The following is a 6,000-nucleotide window of genomic DNA, read 5'->3' as shown; positions in this document are numbered from 1 at the left end:
TTTTTTAATCTATTGTGTTCCTTCTTTTAATTTTTATGCATTTTATATTTAACTTTCTACTTTTTTCTTATGATATTTAATTCTTACTTTATGGCTCTAATATAATCCATTATTTCCTTATGTATAGATGCAATGCACATTTTAAATGGTCTATTTTTTTTTTCAATTCTGCTTTACCTAGTGTGCATTGTTTAGCTTACTGTTTGTCAATTAAGGAAATTCTTCTCAGGTATCTATTTACTTGTGCTTATGAGTTTGTGTTCACCTGAGAATAACAGCTGCTCTTTCTGGCATTGTGTTTGGTGTAAAGGATGAAGGCCAGACCTTGGGACAAGTCCTTCTTTGTAAGTATTAGGGAGAGGGGAATAATAAACTCCAGAGCAGAGAACTCCAGGCACCATAAAACCACTGTTGATTGTTCCTTTTCCAGGAATGATCTCCACCAGGCAACTCTGCTTCAAGAATTATTCTTTAAATTCTTAGAAACAAGCAGCACTGGGTAAAACCAGTTGGTAGTATCCTAGCCATGGGGTCAGTCCAGATCCGTTTTTACCAGTACCTCATTCCAACAGGACATTAGTGCTGCCCCCATGTTGCTATTCTAACATGGGACAGTGTGGGCTATTGCCATCAACCTCTTTGGTGAGGCATGAAAAATAAATTTATCTGTCATCATTTTATTTAAAATAAAACATAATATTTTATTTATGATACATATGTACATACATAAAGTTTACATTTGCTTATTTCAACAAATTAAGCAATTTAGGCACCTATAAAGTTAATATTCTTCCTCTCCTATCATTAACCTCTAAAATAATTGATGTAAACATTTTTTCCCCAAATATATTGTTATAGAAGTTTCTATTCATCAAATCATTATTCTCAACTTGTTTTTTTTTTTTTTCAAAAGAAACCATAGTCTTTATGGCTATCTGTCCAGATATTTATAAATTAATTCACTCTTTTCATTTTTTTTCTTAAAGATTTTATTTATTTATTCATGAGAGATGCAGAGAGAGAGACAGAGTCATAGGCAAAGGGAGAAGTAGGCTCCCTGCAGGAAGCCCAAAGCAGGAGTCGATCCCATGACCCGAGATCACACCCTGAGCCAAAGGCATACGCTCAACCACTGAGCCACCCTAATGATTTTACTTAAGTAATCTCTACACCCTATACAGGGCTCAAACTCAGAACCCAGAGATCAAGAGTTGCATGCTCCACCTACTGAGGCAGCTGGGTGCCCCAAGATGATTTATGTAATAAATAATACTGGCATAACTAGCAATTTCCACATAAGACAAAAAGTGTTATTGCTTTGTTACATCATGTGCAAAAACAAGCTCCTGATACAATGATTTAACTGTAAACAAATAAAAATATTAGGAGAAAATTTAGAATACTTATATAGTTTTAGAGTTGGGAAAAATTATTAAAGAAATGTTGGAAACCTGAAAATAATAAGAGGGGGAAAAAAGTGAACAGATATAAATCTATAAAAATTTTTAATGTTTTGTGTCTCCATATGACATGGATAACTCTAAAATTTTTTCTACATGTCATCTTAAGGTCAAATAAATATTCAGGTCCTGGATTTTGTCTGGTAAGTACTGGTGAAATCTTATTATAAAGTCTATATAACTACATCTGTATATCACTATACCTAACTATTTATCTGTATCTATATAACTGTATTTAATAGAGTTGTAATGGGATTTTGGTCTAATGATCATGTCTCTTGAAATCACATCTCTATAGTCTGGAAATTGAACAGACCCTATAAAATAATTCTTAATTGGAGAGTATTGTGAGGAAAAAAGTTACATTGTTCATACTACTCTGAGTTTGTGTGTGTGTGTGTGTGTGCATGTGTGCTGAAGTTTCTTCTAGAAGGGACTTTGGAAATTTCCTTCAGTAAGTAATGGAGGTGGAATGATGGCTGAAGATATTTTAAGAATAATTAGAGTTCTTTTGTTTGACTTTTAGGTAGCAAAATATTTATTTGTGGTTGGCATGCAAATATACATCTGATATTTCTTTTAAAAGGGGACTTTGTTAACAGACACCAGATTTTTTTCTTTGTTCCAGATGATTAATTATAGTAAAGGAGCAACAAAAGTATTGATTTGCCCCATTGGCACAATAAAGGAGCATTCACTCTTTTAAATCTTTAGAAAGACATTTATTGCCCTAATTCACTAAGATCAATGGTAATAAATGAAGAGGTTTCCTCCGAAGTTAGGTTTATAACCAAAATCTTGTTTAATCAGGAACCTTAAAGATGATCCAGCTCTAGGTCAATCTCATCAGTAGATGGAGACAGTGGGGGTGGGGTATTAAGTAACTTTTCAGAGTTATGAATAGCAGTGCCAGGACTAGAACCTCCCAGCTGTTGTCATCTTGATAGTGAACCAGGCCATCAACAATAGGTGGCAGAAAAAGACTGGTGCCAAAGGCATTGTCTCAAAGGCACTTAAATTAGAAATATAATAGTTGTCTCCCTAAAGATTTCCTACTGTCATAGCAAATGATTATATGATTACTTATGGGCAATAGCCACCTCTTGACACTTTCTGTTGTTTTCTTGGAGAGTCCACTGAAAGTAGATGTCTGCAAGGCAACATCCCAACTATATACACTCTGAGTCCTGATACTTCAAATGTCAATGTTTGTGTGTATTTGGGCAGTTGTTGACTGAACAGTTAAGGGCAGGGAGAGTGACTTATGGGATTTGATTAGGCAGCATAAAAAGAGGGGATTACTTGTTTCATACATTCCTGTTGAATCTATCCTATGTGAATCATTGAATTACCTTCTTAATTTCGATAATGCTGTTATCCTAGTAGAATGTACTTGGGCTTCCAGTTCAAAGTTAATTGTGATTCATTCACATGTCAAGCTCAAAAGGCATAAAATGGAGATGAGGAAACAAAAAGCAAATGGATATTTTTTTTTAAGGAAAGAGACTTAGCTGTGAAGACAAGTGGGGGGCTACTTAAGAGGAGATGTGTTTAAGTTTGCTTGGGATCTAGGAGGAAAAATTGTATGACACACATTGGGTTCCCTCCCCCCACCCACCCAAATTGTTGCATTCTTTCTCATTAGTATTGGTCAGAGGTTTTCAAATACACATGATGTGGGAACAAAATGATATCCTGTCGACTTAATATCTTTTGTATCTGCCCCTTGCTTTCTGCCCCTGCTGCTATATCTGTATCTTAGCCATTTATCACCTCATGCTTGGAAGATTTCAATGGTTTCTCATTAATCTCACTGCTTGTGTCACTCCTCTTCCTGTCCATCTGTCCATTCTCTATGCTACTTTCAGTAGGACATTTCCAAAATTGCTAATTCTATTCCATTACTTGAAATCCTTTGGCGCTTCCCATTGCCACAGGATATGGTTTAAAATTCTTAGCCTAGTAGTTAAGTTCTGGCTCCTGCCTTTCTCTCCACCTATATCGGTCATTGTACTCTCCTGGTTGCCCCACCCTTCATTCATCATTCATTCACTCAACAGTCTCCAGTGGGCGTCCACTAGCTACCAGGGCTTGTGCATGTGCTGCATCCTTGGATGTAATGGGAGCAAGATGCTGCCCTGGAAAGAGAAGAACAACCAGGGCCATTCATGCTGACTGACTTTCCTGGTCTCTATCATGAATGTAGTAAAGCAAACACAAACTACACACCCTTTGATGACTAATTGTTCGCTCTGTTTCATAACCTAGTGTGATTTGAAGTAAAAAGATCCTTGTTTCACACAGCTAAGGGAATGAGAGGACAAGCTACAGACTGAGAAAAATATTTGCAAATCACATGCGTGATAAAGGATTTGTATCCAGAATATGCAAAGGAGTCTCAAAACTCAATGATAAGAAAATGAACAAACTGAATAAACAAAGGGCAAAAGATTCCGACACTTTATTAAAGAAGATATATGTTGGCAAATGAGCACATGAAAAGATGTTCATCATCATTAGTTGTCATGAGGGAAACGGAAGTTAAAGCCACAAAGAGGTATCACAGCTATTAGAAGGGCTCACATTAGAGACCAAAACACACCTCCCGGACTATACTAACTGCTGATGAGGATGAAGCAACTGAAACTTCTATGCCCTGTTGGGCATAGAAATGCACACTGGTACAACCAGCGGGGAACACAAGTCCGAAGTTTCTCACCAAGTGAAACTTAGGTTCACCATACATCTCAGCAATCACACTTCTAGGTATTTACCATGTGAAGTGAAAGCTTATATTCACACAAAAACCTTTATGTAAACGTTGGCCCCCAACTGGAAAAAAAAATCCCAAATTTCCTCAACTAGTGAAAGATTATTCAGACTTGGTAGACTCAGCAAAAGAAGAAGAAGAAGAAAGAAGAAGAAGAAGAAGAAGAAGAAGAAGAAGAAGAAGAAGAAGAAGAAGAAGAAGAAGAAGAAGAAGAAAAGAAGGAGAAAAGAAGAAGAAAAGAAGAAGAAGAAAAGAAGAAGAAGAAGAAGAAGAAGAAGAAGAAGAAGAAGAAGAAGAAGAAGAAGAAGAGGAGGAGGAGGAGGAGGAGAAAGAAAAAAGAAACTAACTTCTGATATAAACACTAACATGTTTGAATCTCAAGGGCATGATGCTAAGTTTAAAAAGCCACCATTAAAAGCTATAGACCATATGATCTCATTTTTATGACTTTCTGGAAAAGGTAAAATTGTATGGACAGAAAACAGATCAGTGGCTGCCACAGCTGGGGAGAGGGAGGAGTGTTGGTGTACGAAAGGGTCTAGGGAAGGATTTTGGGTTGATGGAACTGTTCTTTATTTTGATTGAAACCTGATTACATGATACATTTGGCAAAAGACACAGAACTGTGCATGAAGAAGGGTCAATTTTAGTGTATGCAAATTTTATCTCCATGAAAAAAAAAAAGATCCTTGTTTAAATATAAGAACCAATGAGGCAAAAAAAAAAAAAAAAAAAAAAAAAGGAACCAATGAGGTGTATCTGTCCAATTTCAGCTTTTTGTCAGTTCCACTCTGGCATTCACACTGAGCTGTGCCGTAGAATCTGGAGAATCTGGGGTTGTAAGGTAGCTGTGGCTTCCAGTCCCTTCTTCCCTGGGGGAGCAGTGCATTCAGCCAGCTGAGAGAACCTTTCCACAGGGGCCCATGTATTCCTCTCCAACTTTCTGTCCACTAACCCCCACTCTTCAGTTCAGGAGTGTGTTGAATAATCTGATGGGTAGTTTACTAAATTTGAAAGATAAATCAATAGGCTATCTTTTTTTTCTTTAATCTCACTAAATTAGTCATTCAGATGCATTTTAGGGATTACACTTTCTATCTTGCACACTAATGACTTTTCCAACGGAAATGAGTTAGCTTCTCCAAATCCTTATTGTTCTTTCTGGGTTTCCTTTCTTTTCTCTGGGGCTTCTGGTCTCTACTGAAGATTCCAGGGGTAAATGTAGATGCAACTGGTAGGAGAATTACTCATTGTTCCCTTCTCCTGCCACACTGCCAGATGACTGGTCCTGGGTTTTGCTTCAGGAATTGTGATTATCCTCCTCACAGCAGCCTGGCTGTTGGGCTCAGTGAATGGTTCTGAGGGCATCTTCATTCCAGAGCAAGTAGCTGATTTTCATTTTCCTTAAATATAGTTTCTGTTTTCCGGTGCTAGGCTTGAATAGACTGGGTGTTAAGAAATCAGTACTAAATAAATAAAAATAGAATTTTAAACATGGTTAAACATGAACATTTTGCACATTTCCGAGGCTCTTTCTGAATTAAAATGAAAGGGGAGGCTAGTTCTTAGACTCTAAATTCCTACTTTTTAAATTTAATTTCCTTGCCTTTTTTTTGGGGGGGGGAGACATCAGTTAAAACTAAGGAAATCTGAATATATACAGAGTTCAGTTATTAATAATATATCAATATTGATTCATTAATTATAACAAATGTTAACATATTAATGTAAGATGTTAATAATAGGGGAAACTGGGCACAGGATATATGG

This window comes from Canis lupus, chromosome 7, assembly GCF_003254725.2.
Source record: "Canis lupus dingo isolate Sandy chromosome 7, ASM325472v2, whole genome shotgun sequence".
In the NCBI taxonomy this organism is placed as follows: Eukaryota; Metazoa; Chordata; class Mammalia; order Carnivora; family Canidae; genus Canis; species Canis lupus.
Note: the sequence above shows the minus strand (reverse complement) of the source record.